Genomic DNA, 19,721 nt, shown 5'->3' with positions numbered 1-19,721 from the left:
TTTTGATTTCTAATGGCTCGAATTATGTGATAATTGATGTAATTTCATGCCCCCCCCCCCCCCACACACGCTGCGACTGAAATGTTGTGTAGACTTCATGTCAATTAACCCTTGCATGGCACTCTACTACGTGTGGACAGTCCTGTTCTCCAAATGTCTTTGGGCAGTATATAGACGGCAGTGAAGACACATACAGGGCTTGTGACTAGTTGGGTGGTAGGTCGCTGTACAAATACACATCTGTCAGGGAGGAGAAGAAAAAAGATAATGACTAACACACACAAAATGACTTCAACAACCAAGCTATTATAGACATTACGAATAGTATAGTGTGTTGTGAGAAGACAACCTCTAATGTCAGATAATTATGGTGCGCTGTCCGCTTTGAAGCAGAACAAAATGGTTCAGGGTTATATTCAATAGTATATCAGTGGTGCTGGGAGTGGTTTTCCATGTTGGTAAAGAGAAGCGAGGCAGGATTTGAGCCCCAGCTCCCTATCTGCTACGGCGTGGGTGTAAATGAAACGTGAGATGAGCTCATCTCGTTGTCTTTGTTTAACCCTTTTGAGTGGCGTTTGTGTCCGTTTACTAAAGGGAGAAATGATACAATGGCGACTCATTGGGCCATGGCTCATTTTATGTGAAGAACACATTTTCATTCAGTGCACACTGTGTGGCATCCCCTACACATCTACATTACATATGTCTGGTGTTTGGGTCCGAAGGTGTGGCAATTGTAGGTGAAAACAAGTAAATATGGTAAACATTTTACGGAAAGGTTTACCTTCACTGTCTGCCTCCACCTTGTTTATCAAGATAATCCTTGATCTAAAAAGAAAAACATGAATTGTACATGAATTGTTGAGGGTTAAGGAGAATACCCCCCCATTTTAAGAATTCACATACTGTATGTTCTTCCTGTGCCCTGGCCCTGGGACAGTTCAGTCAGTATTTCTGAACACACAACTCTCTAAACATCTTCCAATCAGTGTAAAATCCAGGGCTGCTCCATAAACAATGAATGGGGCTCTGACTTTATGAGCTACATGTATTTGGGACATGTGATAGGATGAGTAGAGAATGGGAACAATTATTATTTCTCATGCCCTTTTGTATTTTGAGATGGAATTAAAGGTTCCAGAAGGTTCTCTCTCCCTCCCCCTGGCAGCCATCTGTCTGCTCAGCGTCGCAGTACACCTTCAGACTCGATACAACCCCCCCCCCCCCCCCCCCCCCCCCCCCACTGCTCCATTCATCACTTTCTTCGCTCTACAGCGGTTGTTGTGCGCCTGGACAAATCCTTGGCAAATATACACATGCCCCCTGGGCTGCCCCTGGAAAACCCTGCCAGTGAGCTGTTGCACGTATAAAACACTGCTGATGGCTGTTTAGGTGGTTGGAGCATAATACATAATATTTGCCACTTAAAGGGGTCGTTTTTTTTTCCAGCCCTGTTTCCAGTGACATTATTGATCAGCAGAGTCCTTACTCTGTATTGGCTCATATAGTTTACAGGTAATATCCTTGAGACCCAACAGTGCACCCCCCCCCCCCCCTTCTGTAGGGAACATTAGATTCTACCTCCGGTCAATAGTTTCTGACAGCACACCCTCAAGATAACTCAATAACTCGCAATTGCTTTGGATAAAAGCCTCAGCTAAATGACAAAATGTAAATGTAATGCAAATTGAGCTCTGAGTGGTTTTATGTGGCGATTTCCGTTGTCATCTCTTTTGGAGGTCATTGTCGCATTGTACGCACGCACATGCATTGTTGCAGTTTTCATTATACACTGATGTAGTACTACTTTTTTAATCAAGGCCCTCGGTTCTCTCAGCTATTGTATTCAGAAGCTTCCGACAGGCAACAATTACCGGTAACTGGGAGAATATTCAGAACAAAAGCATTGAGAAGGAGTCAAGGACTGGCTAGCGTTGAGGGGGATGTTGTGGTACTTCATGAAAAAAATTGATTTGTGTAAGGGCTGCTTGTGTGTGGGTCACGAGCAGATAATAGGGACTCTTTGTTGCATGTACGAATAACCACTAAATGCTTGCACAGACATTAAGGAGGGGAAAAATAACAAAAAAAAAGAACTCCTAAAAACAGAGTTTATATTGAAAACATAAAACAATAAACCACTACCATAAAGGGCTCAGCCTCTATAAAATAAAGTGTAACATAAGCCAGTAGCCCCAAAACAAGAATGGCTACAAAGAAGGCTAAATGCTGAATAGGGCTGAGAACAGCGCTAAACTTCAATATAATAAGCCTGACAAAAAGGATAGCCAACACAATGAAATGAAAAAGCAGTTGACACTGCGAGATCCAAACTTAAATAGACTCACCTTTGCCATAGGCACAGCTGCACTGAATCAGGTGCAATCAAGCCCACACACCTGCCGACCCATGGGGCAATCAACCACAGAGGCCAGTGATTGACAGCTATCCCTCACAGGAGACGAAATAGACAGCTGTCCCTCACCAGAAAGGAAAAATAAAGCAAAAACCATGACAATTTGTCGTCAGCATTCGTCATCCAAAAAACAATTGTTATATAAAACGGCATACGCGTTTGCTTAGTAAATAAACATCTATCAGTGAGTACTTAAAATCCAAATGAAATCCATATGTCCCAGAACATTACAGTGAGCATGAATTAAAAACAAAACATTTATTAGACTTGTAGCATCTTGAATTCTGCTAATTATTCAGAAGTGCTGACTAACTTGTTACTTCCCCTGTGTGCACAAAGAATGTGATAAACAGTGTTCCTTTTTGATATCTCGCCCGGACTAATGATGCGAGGTGCTCTTCTTTCTCCGGCTTCGATATGGACCATTAACATGACATTGAAGCATCTTTCTTCCTGCCTTGAGTGTCCTATAGTGGGACCAGTTGCGGTCGCCAGCAGGGGGCAGTGGTGGCAGGTGGAGCGGAGGAGGAAGGAGCAGCAAGTGAGAGATGATTACCTGGAGGGCGGAACAGAAGGAAGCTCTCTTCGACAGTGAACTCGGACGTGAGCGGACGTGAACGGGCGTGTGCTCTCGACGAGCCCCGTTTGAAGAGTCCCGTTGAAGAGCCCCGTTGAAGAGCAACGGGAGATAAAGAGTACTCTGCTATAACACTGGTTATCCTAGAAGTACAAGCGATAGAGAAGTGTGAGTAAGCGATACGGAAATAAGAACCAACGTCCATAGATAACATGTTATCCTAGAAGTGTGAGCTGTGTATTAGCATGCTGCTAACGGCTATAGTGACTCAAGTATACCACCAGGCGAGCGTCGCTGAAGACCGGTGGTGCATACAGCCACGTTGCGTTAGCAGTACAGACGATAGCAGGAGGGTTCACTAAGACCCACAGTTTAGCTGTGTTTAAGTTGGCCAACAGTTTAGAGCGCGCCAGCCCAGTCAGCAGCCCTGCAGTGGATGTCTCATCAACGCAGCAGAGGACCAGTGATGCCACAGATTACTTGTAAAAGTAATCCGATTACTGATTACTGATTACTCATTTAAAAAGTAATCCAAGTTACTTTACTGATTACTTGATTATCAGAGTAACTTAGTTACTTTGAAAGTAACTAGGTTACGAAGTCGTCGTCGTTCCCCCAACAATTTTTTTAAAACGCTTTATTGAAAGTGCATAAATTGTTTTTAACTTGTTTCTCTGCACATAACGTAAATTGTTAAACTAGTGCTTCAGCTTCTGTACCATCAAGTATGGTAAAGCAACAGTCTATGATGCTCACAGCATTAGAGCAGCCAGCCAGTGGTTTTACAAAACCAGTGTATCCATTCACATCTAACAAATGCAGGCTGAACTATTCAATTATATCAACTGTAACTATTAAATTGTTTTTATAAATGTTTCTCTATAAACATACAATCAGTCTCTCTTTAACATGTAAATTAACTGTAAATCTGGCAAATAAGAGCTTTTGCTCTGCCACCATCAAATATACATTAATCAAAAGGGAAAGAAACAATCTCTCTCTTTTGCTGTTTGGCTGGCCTCCGAGTCATCCTGTACCTAGTCGAAGCGTCGTAGTGTTGTGATTCCAGATGCTTTCAATGCAATTGGATGTGCTGTTTTTAGCGGTAGACAGTATTTACGTTTAGGTCGCTTTCACATATAGTTTTGGTGGACTCGGTGCGGTTCTGGGGGTGAAGTTGCAACATTGTTGCATTCTTCATTTGGTTCGCCTGCTTTCACACAGAGGCGGACCGAGACCTTCTGAACAATGTCACGCGGTCGAAAAGGGCGCTTGTCTATTGGACAGTGGAAATGTGTGTGTGGCTGCTGCGATCCCGTGTGTGCGCGCGCGCGTGTGTGTGTGTCTGTGTGTGTACTGCGGAGCTCTTCAGATCAGCGGAGCCGAGTTTTGACATGGCATTGATCCATTGTTCTATTGAAGCACATTACCACCATCCTCTCGCTAAACAACTTGTAGACCACGGTGTTTTTATGAGTGCACACAAGTAGCTGTTTTAATAATATAATAAGCCGCGCGCCTCGGTAATAATAATAAGCCGCGTTTTTTCTTCCTGTAAGCGTTTTGGGGTGGAATTCTCAGACGAATGCAACGGAGCCCTGCTGTCACACGATTGGCGCATATGTCACATGACGTGCTGTGAATACCCGCCCTACTCTGCCTCTGATTCGCAGACTGTGGATGGGGAATGTGATTGGGCCAAAGCAGAGTCACTCACAGACAGAGTCCAGTCACGCCGCGGGGACACATTCTTGTGTAACCCTTTCACTGCCACACCACGTCACTCCCAAATAAGAAAAACAGCTCAAAAATGTATTTTTGACTGTCGAAAACGAAATAAAATACTGCATTCCGCCTGCATTATGAATTTATGATGAGATAGTAACGAAATAGTAACGCACAGCCACTTGGACAAGTAACTGCAATCAGATAGTAACGCGTTACCGGCATCACTGCAGAGGACACCTCTTCATCCAGCAGAGGTCGCCACAACACAGCACGCTCCTCCAGTTCAGCCACTGCCCCTGCTGCCTACCCCAGCCCGCTGGCTGTGCTCGCGAGATCGCTCGACGGCCATCTTGTCACCCGGACGAGGGGTGGTGAGAGTGGATCCGCCATCTTGGTTAAGTACAGCGGTACTTCGTGTGCCAAAACAGTATCCATTTGAGCGAACGCTAACGACCAGTGTCTAGGGGTACCCCAACCATTATAAGCCGGCTTTAGTGTAGGTTTTTATTCGGTAACGTGGGCCCACATGTAACTTATTTTTGTGTATTGTAATAACTGTGTGACGTTCTTGAATTCCCATTGAACTCGTTGACATGTGCCTGGGTCTTCCCCAAATCCAAGCAGGGTTTTGAAATAATGTATTGAGCACTAGGTGCCTATGTTGGGAGTAGCGTTCCCCTATTATGTGAGTGAGAGCACCCGGTGCCTAATGTGATTATATGCCATATGAACCACATAAAGTATAAACTGTAACTTGCTAATTGACCAGGCTTATATAAAGGAGACGTAGATGGGAGCACGGTGTGTGTGTCTATTTCTGAGCCCATATTCTAACCTTGTTGACCGGGTAAATATATATGACTGTAGTATATTTATTTAACCCTTCCACCCTATTCGCAGCATATGGTTAAAGGTCTCTACAGGTGGTCAAGGAAGGGTACTGCTTTGAGGGGAGCCCAATATCTTTATTTAACTAACAGTCACCAGGTGTGGGAGGGCTAACGGAGGTACTGGGGGAAGTGAGAGTGTGTGGGGAGCTACTGCTGACCGCCCTGGAAGGCGAGGAAGACCAGAGTACCACCCCCCAGGTTAGTAAATCCTGGGCCCCATCCGCTCCTGCTGCCCGCCCTCCAGAACGACGTTCCGGGCCCAAAGACGGGGGTTCAGATAGATTGAAATCTACTGCATCCCGCTACCAGGTGGCCGTGTACAACCACTCCCATAAGCAGGGATAATCCACCCTTCTACATTTGGCATCACGAACAGGATCAACACCCTACTCCACTTCCTTGACGTCAACCAGTAGAGAGACCATGATGACAGACGAACAGACCCGCGCCGCGCAGGACATGGCGGCGAAGTTCGAGGAGCTGCAGGAGAAGTGTCAGACTCAGGTGGCACTCCTAAAGCAGCAAGCCGACGCAGCGAAGGAGTCGACCGAGCAGGCACTCCAGGAGAAGCGCTACACTCAGGCGGCTCTACGGGAGCAACGAGACGGCCAAGACGCCGCCCCGAAGCAAAGAAAGAGGAGGCTGAAACCATGGGGGAATTGACCGCACAAGTGAAGGCCCTGGCGGACAAAGCCCACCGACAAGCAGGCCTCCTGGACCGACAGGCGCTGGCCCTGGAAAGGACCCAAGCCGCCCTCGACAGGGACGGCCGCGAATGGAAGGAACCGCCCCAGAGCCAGACGCCCTGTTTCACTTGCTGCAGGAGACGTACGGAGACAAAACCCCAGTCAGTGTCCGCCTAGGAGAGTTCCTCGACCGCCGGCAATCAGACGGTGAGACCGTGCGAGAGTTCGCGTACGACCTACAGGAGCGGATGTGGCGCATTCAGGGCCGAGACCCCGGACAGGTCACCAATCCTGCCGCCCGGCTGCAGGAGCAGTTCGTGCTCGGCCTGAGGGACGAGATGCTGAGGCGGGAGATGAGGAAGTACGTGAGGGAGGACGGGAGACGGACGTTCCTCAACTTAATGATGGCGGCGATAGACTGGTCCGAGGAGGAGATGGTCCTGCCCCCCACTAAGGGTCCCGCCCGCCAACAGCCGGGCCATATCGCTAGAGATTGCCTCTGCCCTGCCGGTGGACCACGCCCCGTCCCTTCCCCCGCTCCCGAAGCGCCGGGCCCGTCGAGACCCCGACCTGGACCGCCGACCCAGTCGCTGAGGGCCCAGAGACTCAGAATGTACACGGGGAATGCTTCACCCTGGATGTACAAATAGACGGTGTGGACACCCGCTGCCTGTTCGACACTGGAGCCGAGGTTACGACCATGTCGGAAAGCCACTTCAAGCGAAACTTCCCAAAACAGAAGCTGACCTCCGCCAACTGGATCACCCTCACGGCCGCCAACCGTTTGGAGATTCCCGTGGTGGGGTGCCTGTACGCGGAGGTGAAGTGCTTGGAAATGACGTTCTCCGGGAAGTGCATATTCATCGTGAAAGACGACCCCCTCCGAGGACCCGCGAGAGACGCCGTCCAGGGACTTCTGGGGATGAACGCACTCGGTGGAGTGGACGGCCTCTTCAAAGGGATCAAGGGGATGCGTCTCGCCAGTAGTCGCTGTTGTAATACAGTACTTTTACCTTACCACTAGATGGCACTATCAGTCAATACCACCTCTGCTTGTAAACAGATATTTAGTACTTCCTGTTCATGCTGTATGTGTGTCTCAGTATGGTGTATGGTGCAACAAGCGAATAAAGCTCTGGAAATATACAACAGGTTATGGGCCTAGAACAACGCTAAGAAGCTACACAGAGTTTTGTGTGAGATGAACAGTGTTGTGGGATTTCACAATGGATGACAAGCTGTTTATTGACCGGCTGAGCGGACCAGAGAACTGGGCAACATGGAAGTTTCAGATGGAGCACTTGCTAAAAGCTAAAGGACTATGGGGTATGCTAATTGAGATGGATACATTAGCTGCAGATGCTAATGCTCAAGCACGGGCTGAGTTTGATAAACGGAGAGAGAAGGCATTCTCTATGTTAGTGCTGAATGTAAGTACACCCCAGTTGTACCTGATAACAAGCTGCCAGACTCCCAAAGAGGCGTGGACCACGCTGAAAGGCCATTTTGAGAGAGATACTTTGGCAAATAAACTGTTTCTGAAGAAAAAGTATTTTCGATGTGAAATGAAGGAAGGAGATGGTTTAACTGAACATTTAAAACGGATGAAGGAGCTGACTGACCAGCTATCAGCAATAGGAGCTGTAATTGAAGAGGAAGACCAAATTGTAACACTTTTGGGTAGTTTGCCACCATGTTATGCTACAATTGTCACTGCACTAGAAACAAAGATTGACAGTCTGACACTGCAGTTTGTTCAGCAATCATTAACAAATGAAGAGCAAAAGCAAGTGAATGCTAATGTTAACTCAAGTAGTGCTACATCAGATGGTGCATCAGCCATGTCTTCACGATTTCGAGGACATGTGCAGAATAACTCCAGTGGTGGTCAGTCAATGGGAGTAGAAAGAGCAAGCACATGGAGGTGCTACAAGTGTGGAAAAGAAGGACATATTAAACGTGACTGTCCAAGCTTGAAATACAAAACGAAGAAGAAAACCCACAAGGCCAAAAACATGATGTATTACGATGATGAAGATTCATCTGAAAGTGCCTTTGTCGCCAGAGAGGCAACCCCGACTGACAGACCACAACATGCTGAGTGGTTAATTGATTCTGGAGCATCAAAGCACATGACATGTGATAAAAAAGTTCTTCAAGGATACCAGCAATTCTCAAAAGCACAGTCTGTGAGACTCGGTGACGGCAGGGTGGTTGAAGCCCTAGGAATTGGACATGTCAACATGAAAATGACTTTTAAATCAAGTGATGTAAAAAATGTCACAATGTATGACGTGCTATATGTTCCAAAGCTATCTGGGAATCTATTCTCAGTGGGAGCTGCTACCAAGAAAGGAAATACAGTGCAGTTCAGGAAGTCTCGCTGCTACATACGTGGAAAAGATAGAACTCTTCATGGAATGGGAACACAAAGAGCTGACGGGCTCTATCATCTGGATGTTGAAGGAAATTCATCTGTCTGTCATAGTGCATCAGTAGCAGCCAGCCTGTGGCACCAGCGCCTTGGTCACACCACCAAGCTGAAGGAACTAAAGTATCTGGTGAATGGAGTGGACTTCTCTGCAGAGAAAGAGGTTCCCTTCTGTGAAGGATGTGTGGAAGGCAAGCTGGCTAAAAAGCCATACAAGTCGATTGGAGAAATCCGTTCCAAACGCAAGATGCAGCTTCACAGTGATGTCTGTGGTCCCATGCAGACTGAATCTGTAAGTGGAGCAAAATATTTTGTGACTTTCATTGATGATTACTCTAGATGCTGCAAGGTATACTTTCTGAAACAGAAAAATGAGGTGTTACACAAATTCAAGGAATTTGAGAAAACATTCTCAAATTAGTGTGGGCAGAGTGTCATGAGGCTGAGAACAGACAATGGTGGCGAGTACACATCAAAGGAGTTTCAAGAATATTTGAAAGCTCAAGGCATCCACCATGAAATGACTGTACCTCACTCACCTCAGCAAAATGGTGTTGCAGAAACAAAAAATAGGACATTAGTTGAAGCAGCTAGAAGCATGCTGTCACATGCTAAGTTGCCGAAGATGCACTGGACAAAAAGGCTGTGAAGCTTCGTTTTGTGGGATATGCAAACAATGCCAAGGGTTATCGCCTGTATGATGAAGAGAAAAGGAGAATTCTAATCCGTCGAGATGTCATCTTTGATGAATCAAACTTCAACTGTAAACAGGAAGTAAAGAGCGAGATGACGATTAAAACAGGTGAGAGTGAAACACGAGAAGTGAAGAACGAAATAACCATTAAAACAGAGGAGTGTGAAACACAAGATGATGAGGTCGATAGCATTGTCAGAACAAGCGGCAGAATCAGAAATGCTCCAAGGAGATATGGATATGATGACTTTGCTGATACAGTGACTGTTGATCATCATGCCAATATGTGTCGTGTGACAGAGCCAATCACACTGAAAGAAGCAATGGTGAGTCCTAATGCAAAGGAATGGCAGGAGGCGGCTGATTTGGAATATGAGTCGCTGCTGGAAAATGAGACATGGGACTTAGTGGATTTACCAAGAGAAAGAAAGACAGTAGGATCAAGATGGGTGTTCAAAGTCAAGCATCACAGTGATGGACGAGTGGAGAGATACAAATGCAGACTCGTCGCCAAGGGCTACTCACAGTTGTATGGTGCTGACTATGATGAAACGTTTTCACCTGTGGTACGATTCAGCTCTATTCGTACACTACTGTCTTTTTCTATTCAAAACAATCTACAGGTGCACCAGATGGACGTCGTAACTGCATTCCTTAATGGACACCTGGAAGAGGAAATCTACATGGAGCAACCAGAGGGCTACATCAAACCAGGGGAGGAACACCTGGTATGCAAACTGAAAAAATCGATCTATGGACTGAAGCAGTCTCCTCGCTGCTGGAGCAAGGCTTTCACACAGTTCATGATGGAAATTGGATTCAAACAGAGCACATCAGACCCCTGTGTGTTTGTGAGATCAAGACAACAGCTTGAAATACTCGCAGTTTACGTTGATGATCTCATTCTGATAACGGAGTCGACTGAGAGCATGAACGAGCTGAAAATGGCTCTCAAGGAGCGCTACAAGATGAAAGACATGGGTGAGCTCTCCTATATCCTGGGCGTCTCAGTGATCCGAAATAAGAACAGTGTATTTCTTCATCAAAAGCAGTACATTGAAACCATTCTTCAGAAATATGGAATGGATAATGCGAATCATGTAGCAACTCCTGCTGATGGCAATGTCAAATTGAGGAAAAGTGATGGTGTCAGTAAGCCAGTGCACCAACATACCTATCAGTCAATGGTAGGAAGTCTGCTGTATGCTGCAATGGCCACACAACCAGACATAGCTCAAGCAGTGAGTGCTGTGTCAAAGTTCAATGCAAATCCAGATGCTTCACATCTGACTGCTGTGAAGAGGATACTTCGATACTTGAAAGGGACAGTGAACCTTGCTCTCAAGTATGAGCAGTCAGACTCTGGAGCTTTGATTGGATTCTCAGATGCTGACTGGGCTGGTGATCAGGATGACCGCCGCTCAACAACAGGCAACATCTTTCTACTGTGTGGAGGAGCGGTGAGCTGGCTTAGCAAGAAACAGGCAACAGTTGCACTTTCAACAGCAGAAGCTGAATACATCGCACTCAGTCAAGCTGCTCAAGAAGGCTGAGACGACTACTGAGCGATCTCGGAGTGGAGGCTACGTCCACAGTGATCCTGGAAGACAACCAAGGAGCCATCACAATCGCGAAGAATCCCGTGAACCACTCCAGGACAAAACACAGACATTCGCTACCACTACATCCGTGAATGTGTGCAGAATGGGCAAATAAAACTGCAATATTGTCCAACAAATGACATGAAAGCAGACATCTTTACCAAGCCACTGACTAAACAGAAGTTTGAGTACCTTAGGGGAGAGATTGGACTTTTTCCTATTTAAATAGAGTGGTTATTTGTGCTTGACAGGTGAACGCCGAATGCTGCCTGGTCAAAGCAAGTCTGAAAAAATGTGAAAAAGAGTTCCAGTAAAAGCATTGTAAAAAGTTGTTTTCTTGAAGAAAAAGTATTTTTTTGTTGTTGTTTAAAGATATCTTTCTTGACGTTTCTTTTTATGAAGGAGAGCATGGCTCTGTAATATTATTTAAAGGCACTTAATGTTATGGTTTGTAACCGACCTCAAACGCAACGGCACAGAGAGAATGGTTCAGAGTTAGCCAAAAGCTAGGGCGTATTTATTTACAGAGTCACAAGATGGAATAAAGTACAGCAATCGAACAAACGGGGAATCTGGCATGTGAAGATTGTTGCGGCTCTGCAGATACTCCCAGTAGGTAGTGGTGAGGAATTGGCTAGTGACGTTGAAGCGGCTCTGCAGATCCTCCCAGCTTTCACTCCCGGTGGAAACGGAGAGAGAGAGAAATCAGAGTTAGCCCAACGCACACACAGAGACAGAGAGGTGACTGATCCAGTATAAATCCAAGTGACTTGATCTTCGGTGTACCACACACAAGTTAGCAGAGTCCAGAGAAAAAACAATACCGTAATCCACAGTGTAAATCCAACACAAAAATAGGTGAGTCCAGTACAAACAAAAACGGGATCTCTTCGGTGTTCCACAAACACACAAAAAACTGATGATCCAAAAAAGACTGTATCCAAAAACTCACCAGAGCGCAACGCGTAAAGCGGGCAGATAACGAGGCGCAGCTCCGAACGGGGAACCAGGTTCTCCACAGCGGTCTCTCCACAAAAGGTCCTGGAGAGCAAAATGACAGGAAAGCGACGGGGAAGGCAGGTATATGCAGGTGAAATTCAGAACAGTAGTACACAAAACGACCCGGCATCGAATGACAGAAGGTCAGAGTATATGAAGCCTCTGGGGCGCTGATTAGAACACACATCAGGTGCGTGATGGTAATTGATACTTGACTTAGAAGTGTGCGTTCGGCAACGGACCAATCATCACAGAATCCTCACAGTACCTTAAAGGAACGGAGCGTGTGGCGGGGAACGGACCAATCATCACAGTACTTTAAGAAGCCTGTGGTGGGGAAAGAACCAATCCTCACAGTACCCCCCCCTCCACGGGAGCCACCCGGCGACCCACTCGGCCCCGGCCTGCCCGGACAGGACCGAAGGAAGCCGGCGATCAGGGGCACTGGAGAGGGGGACAAAGACAGAGGCCCGGAGAGGGGGACCGGAGACGGGGACAGAGGACCGGCGAGGGAGGCCGGAGACGGGGACTGGGGCCCGACAGCGGAGGCCGGGCACGGGGACAGAGGACCGGCGAGGGAGGCCGGAGACGGGGACTGGAACCCGGTGAGGGGGCTGGACGGCACCTGAAGACACTGGGCACGACAGGAGGGGCCCCACCCCCTGATGGTGCCGGAGGACCAGGCGACGTGGGGCTCATGCAGCGCGAGCCAAGGCCTGCCCAGGACCACAGGGACAAGAGGAGAGCTGGTGATGAAAAACTGGAGTCTCTCAACGTGGTTACCAGCAATGGTGAGAAGGACTGGACAGGTGCGTTGAGTGACGTCAGCCAGGCGGCGATGATCCAGCGCGAAGATCTCCAAGGGCCTCTCGAGGTCCTCAAGTGGAATGTTGGCCCGGGTGGCAAACCCAACGTCCATGAAACTCCCATCAGCAACAGAGTCAATGAGTGCACCCACCGTCGCCCGCTGGTCCACCCAGGCTAGGGTGACGTCCGCCAGACGGTTAGGTGGTTACACGGGTGGGGGAACAGGAAAAACGGCTCACCAGGATCTCCCGGGGTCCCGGCGAGCCTGGTCTTCTTGGCCGGGTAGGGCAATTGGAGACACGGTGTCCATCCCGGCCGCAGTAGAGGCAAAGGCCGGACCTGAGCCTGGACTCCCGTTCGGCCGGGCTAAGGCGGTTGCGTCCCAGCTGCATGGGTTCCTCCTCGGTCACGGCTCGGGAGGGAAAAAACCCACCAGTCACGGAGGGGGCAGGACGGTCAGCACTGTAGAGGCGGCCGCCGGGAAAGGGAGCCCCTGAGCGGAGGTCGATGGCACAGTCGTAAGGCCGGTGAGGCGGAAAGACCTGAGCCCTGGACTTACTGAAAACCTCCTCGAGGTCGTGGTACTCGGGGGGTACGTCTGGGGGTCCCCGTCGTGCTCGCTCACGCCTTCTCTCCCGGAGGCGTCCGTCGATGCGGATAGCGAGGCTGATCAGGCCCTCGAGAGAATCGGGCTCCTCTTGGGTCGCGAGCTGGTCCCTTACTGCGTCGTTGAGCCCCCTCAGGAAGGTGAGACGAGGCGCTTGATCGTTCCAACCGCTCTCCGTTGCGGCCAGTCTGAACTCCAGCGCGTAGTCTCTGACACTGCCACTGTCCTGCCGGAAGGTGCCCAACCGAGCTCCTGGGTCCTGGCCACGGGCTGGGTGGTGAAAAACCCTGCGGAGCTCTGCCACGAAGTATTGCATGATGAATGTGGCACAATCCTCGAAGTTACCATTGAACAGACGTGGTTCGGAGAGACGGGGCTCCCGAGGTGCGAGGTCTTCCGCGGGTGGTGAGCTGGCCGAGACTCCTGGGACAGGTGGGGTCAAAAGCAGAGTGTTTAATGATGTACGGAGAGCCTGAAGCTGGTGCAGAGCAACGGCCTGCTGATACTCCTGAGTGTCAATGGCATCCAGAATAAGCTGTACCTCGGCCCGGAGGTCCTGTAAAGCGGCCGCAGCCGCACCCAACTGTTGGGTGTGGTCGTTGACCAACTCGATCTGGACCGCCAACGCTGCCCTAACCCTCTCTGTGTCGGCTGAGGTCGTCAGGGCCGGGTCGTAATGTTATGGTTTGTAACCGACCTCAAACGCAACGGCACAGAGAGAATGGTTCAGAGTTAGCCAAAAGCTAGGGCGTATTTATTTACAGAGTCACAAGATGGAATGAAGTACAGCAATCGAACAAACGGGGAATCTGGCATGTGAAGATTGTTGCGGCTCTGCAGATACTCCCAGTAGGTAGTGGTGAGGAATTGGCTAGTGACGTTGAAGCGGCTCTGCAGATCCTCCCAGCTTTCACTCCCGGTGGAAACGGAGAGAGAGAGAAATCAGAGTTAGCCCAACGCACACACAGAGGCAGAGAGGTGACTGATCCAGTATAAATCCAAGTGACTTGATCTTCGGTGTACCACACACAAGTTAGCAGAGTCCAGAGAAAAAACAATACCGTAATCCACAGTGTAAATCCAACACAAAAATAGGTGAGTCCAGTACAAACAAAAACGGGATCTCTTCGGTGTTCCACAAACACACAAAAAACTGATGATCCAAAAAAGACTGTATCCAAAAACTCACCAGAGCGCAACGCGTAAAGCGGGCAGATAACGAGGCGCAGCTCCGAACGGGGAACCAGGTTCTCCACAGCGGTCTCTCCACAAAAGGTCCTGGAGAGCAAAATGACAGGAAAGCGACGGGGAAGGCAGGTATATGCAGGTGAAATTAAGAACAGTAGTACACAAAACGACCAGGCATCGAATGACAGAAGGTCAGAGTATATGAAGCCTCTGGGGCGCTGATTAGAACACACATCAGGTGCGTGATGGTAATTGATACTTGACTTAGAAGTGTGCGTTCGGCAACGGACCAATCATCACAGAATCCTCACAGTACCTTAAAGGAAGTGTGGCGGGGAACGGACCAATCATCGCAGTACTTTAAGAAGCCTGTGGTGGGGAAAGAACCAATCCTCACACTTAATGCCATTGTAAAATTAAGTGGGAGTGTTGTAATATTATTTAAAGGGACTTGAATGCCATTGTAAAATTAAGTGGGAGTGTTGTAATACAGTACTTTTACCTTACCACTAGATGGCACTATCAGTCAATACCACCTCTGCTTGTAAACAGATATTTAGTACTTCCTGTTCATGCTGTATGTGTGTCTCAGTATGGTGTATGGTGCAACAAGCGAATAAAGCTCTGGAAATATACAACAGTCGCCGCCCCGGCGCCGGAAGTGTCGCACTGCGCCGAGTTGTCGCTGCCATGAGGCAGAAAGAACGGGAGTGCACAGCCCGGGGAAAAATGGGCTATGTGAAGGTGACCGGCCGAGACCCGGTGGTCCCCCCCCCGCACAGCAAGATGATTGTCTCAGGCCGCTGCGAGATGTCGGCGGGGATGCGGCGTCCCGTGATGCTCGAGAGCACTCCGAGTGCCAACCTGCCACCCGGCCTACTAGTAGCGAACGTGGTGGCGTACGCCCTGAATGGAAGAGTACCCGTGCGTCTAATGAACCCGACCGACGGCGAGATCGTGCTCCGGCCCCGGTCCCGACTGGCGGAACTCCACTGCCCCAGTCAAGTACGGCCCAAGGAGAGGGTGACCGTGGAAGTAATCAACAGAGGAGTTAGAGTGACGGTGATTGACGCCCGAGACAACCCGACACCGGCGGTGGCCGACGAGAGGACCCGAGAGCTCGTCGTGCCCGTCCAAGCGAACCTCCAAGACCTCACACCGGCCCAAGTGAGCCGACTGAACGAGGTGTTAGAGAAACACAAGACGGTGTTCTCAGTCGATGATGGAGATTACGGCTACACGACCACGGTCACCCATTACGTCCCCACCGGAGACGCACACCCCGTCAAGCAACGGCACCGCCGGATACCGACCCACGTCTTCCAGGAGGTGAAACGGCACGTGCAGGACCTGGTAGACCAAGGCGTCCTAGTGGAGAGCTGTAGCCCATGGGCGTCGCCAGCCGTGATCGTAATTAAGAAAGACGGCTCTGTGCGGTTCTGTTGCGACTACCGCCGCTTGAACAATGTGACGCACCGAGATGCGTATCCTCTACCCCGTATAGAGGAGTCCCTAGACGCCCTGGGGCAGGCCAGGATCTTCTCCTCTCTCGACCTCACAGCAGGCTACTTTCAGGTGGCGTTGAAAGAAGAGGACCAGGAGAAGACGGCCGTCACGACGCCCTTCGGCCTTTATCAGTGGACCCGTATGCCCTTTGGGCTGTGCAACACCCCGGCGACGTTCCAGCGGTTGATGACCGCGGTACTGGTAGACCTGGCCTTCGATGTCCTGTTGGTCTACCTGGACGATGTGCTGGTGTTCGCCAGCGACTTCGAGAGTCACTGCCAAAAACTGGACCTGGTGTTCGGGCGCCTCCGTGAGCATGGGCTCAAACTTAAGCCCAGGAAGTGTTTTCTCCTCAAGACAGAGGTGAAATTCCCGGGACACATCGTGTCAGCGGCCGGTGTCCAGGTCGACACCGACAAGGTAAAGGCGCTAGAGGACTGGCCGGCGCCACGCTCGGCGAAAGAGGTGTGACAGGTGATCGGGTTCCTGTCGTACTACCGGCGGTTCGTGCCCCGCTTCGCCCAAGTAGCCCAGCCCCTGCATGCCCTGATGGGGAAAGAAAAGAAGGGGTTCGTTAAAGGACGGACCGAGGCCTTCAAGTGGACTCCCCAGTGCCTTCGACCACCTGCTGGAGTGCCTCATGAAGCCCCCGGTGTTGGCCTACCCGGACCTCCGACTCCCCTTCATCGTGACCACAGACGGGAGCTACTTGGGGCTGGGGGCAGTGTTGAGCCAGAAGCAAGAGGGCGTGGAGCGCGTCATTGCTTTCGCAAGCAGAGGTCTACGAGGGTCAGAGAGAAATGACCAGAACTACAGCGCGTTTAAGCTGGAGCTCCTCGCCCTGAAGTGGGCGATCACAGAAAAGTTCAGAGACCTCCTGCTATATGCTCAGTTCACCGTGGTCACCGACCACAATCCGCTGCGGTACCTGGGCACGGCCAATCTGGGGGCAGTGGAGCAGCGTTGGAATGCTCAGCTGGCTGAGTATGACTTTGTGGTTCACTACAAACCTGGCCGGCTCAACCAGACGGACCGAACCGCGGGGGGTTCCGACAGTCGTCGCAAGACAGATCGTGACCCAGAAGGGGAACAGCGGGTACAGCAGGGCGGAGTTACGGCCACTTCAGGCAGACGACCCCGAACTGGGACCGGTGTGGCGGGCGGTGACCCGGGGGATCCAGCCCTCTAAAACCCAGTTACAAGAAATGGACTCAGGTCTCACACATTGTTTCATCAATTACACACACTGTTCCACAAACACACTTTTCAGCACATAGTCCTGGCGACAGTGGGAGAGGTTCCGTCTGCACCAACAAGTATTGTTCAGACGCGTCAGCGACCCCCGCGACGGGGAGGAGGTCCTACAGCTGGTGGTACCTGCGGTCCTGCGGCGGCGGATCTATGAGACCCAGCACGAAGACGGGGGACACTTCGGTGGGAGGGGGACCATAGATCTGATGCGGCGGAGCTACTACTGGGTCGGGATGGCCGAAGAGGTGAAGAGCTGGGTGCAGCAGTGCAAGCGGTGTGCACTGGCCCGGGACGTATTCCCAAAGGCACAGGCCCAGATGACCTGCACCAATGTAACGGCACCCATGGAAGTCCTAGCCATGGACTTCACCCTACTGGAGATGTCGGCGGGCGGCTATGAGAACGTACTAGTATTGACAGATATGTTCACTCGGTTCACCATCGCCATCCCGACCAAGGACCAGACCGCAAAGACCACCGCCGTCGCGATCATCAAACACTGGTTCGTCTATTACGGCTGCCCCGCCCGGCTCCATGCCGACCAGGGGCGAAATTTCGAGTCCAGTGTGATCAAAGAGCTCTGTAGGCTCTATGGCATAGGTGTCAAACTCATGGCCCGCGGGCCAAATGTGGCCCGCCACGTCGTTTGATGTGGCCCCCCAAGAGCTCTGGTAAAAAAAAATAATATATATATATTTTTTTTTAAACATTAATCTTGGGTTAAAAAATAGCAGCGTTAAAATAATTGTGGGTTAATGCATTAATAAAGCTTTAACTTTGACAGCCTTAGTTATTACACATTCTTACACATACATGTATGTTGAACATCTGAGGTATTGATGAAGTAACAAAGGAAAAAAAGCCAAAAGCACTTACTCCTCAGACATTCTTTGACAATTTTACAGCCCAAAATACAAAAAAGATCCAGGCGGAATAGGTAACAAAGGGTTGAAGAAATATTGTCTGAACTGTCAGATGCAAACTGGCTGTGTGACATAACTTAGCATCTCGCTCAATTGAATAAGAAGCTGTAGGGACGCAAACAAGTCCCACCCAAAACTTGACCAATATAGTTGTGAACTGAGACAACCCTTATTTTGTTATTTTTGAGTACAGTTACAGTTGTGTGTTCATGCAGACACATAATAGCAATTTCATTACGAATTGAAAATGGTGGACCCTGATGTAAACAAGTTGAAAGTCTTTCTCTGGTCTGCATCCCCTTAATAATTGTGTGTATTGAGCTGTACTGTACTGTACCCATTCTGCAATCTGTTAATTAAAGTTAAAGTTAAAGTCTTCCATTAGTTGGATGTATGGCCTCTGCAAGGTTGTGTGCAGCCATTTGTTTTTGTAACATCTGCTACATCTGTCCCACGTGTTCTTTGCAGCTCAGTTGTTAGTTCTGCCCATCTTGACTGTGACAAAAAGGTTTTGAACAAACTTAATGTCATAGCTTGTATTTGATGATCTTCTTCTTTGTTATTTACTTGAATGGTTTGATCATTGATTAATGGAGTAATATGGGGTTCTGATAAACTAAAATAATTTGTTAAAATAACATAAGCTAACATATATTTTTACATCTATGCAAATGCATATGCAATATGTATAACTTGAATAAGTAATAAATACAGAAACAACATGTTTAACAATATGTAAATGAGTAGCTAAATTTATTTTACATTACATTAACATTTATACGGTCTTTGGCCCTTTGAGGGCAACCATAATGCTCATGTGGCCCTCTGTGAAAATGAGTTTGACACCCCTGGTTTAGAGCGTGCCAGCCCAGTCAGCAGCCCCGCAGTGGACGTCTCATCAACGCAGCAGAGGACACCTCTTCATCCAGCAGAGGTCGCCACAACACAGCACGCTCCTCCAGTTCAGCCACTGCCCCTGCTGCCTACCCCAGCCCGCTGGCTGTGCTCGCGGGATCGCTCGACGGCCATCTTGTCACCCGGACGAGGGGTGGTGAGAGTGGATCCGCCATCTTGGTTAAGTACAGCGGTACTTCGTGTGCCAAAACAGTATCCATTTGAGCGAACGCTAATGACCAGTGTCTAGGGGTACCCCAACCATTATATTATAAGCCGGCTTTAGTGTAGGTTTTTATTTGGTAACGTGGGCCCACATGTAACTTATTTTTGTGTATTGTAATAACTGTGTGACGTTCTTGAATTCCCATTGAACTCCTTGACATGTGCCTGGGTCTTCCCCTAATCCAAGCGGGGTTTTGAAATAATGTATTGAGCACTAGTTGCCTATGTTGGGAGTAGCGTTCCCCTATTATGTGAGTGAGAGCACCCGGTGCCTAATGTGATTATATGCCATATGAAC

Source organism: Notolepis coatsorum (genome assembly GCF_963971535.1).
Source record: "Notolepis coatsorum genome assembly, chromosome: 2".
NCBI lineage: Eukaryota > Metazoa > Chordata > Actinopteri > Aulopiformes > Paralepididae > Notolepis > Notolepis coatsorum.
Note: the sequence above shows the minus strand (reverse complement) of the source record.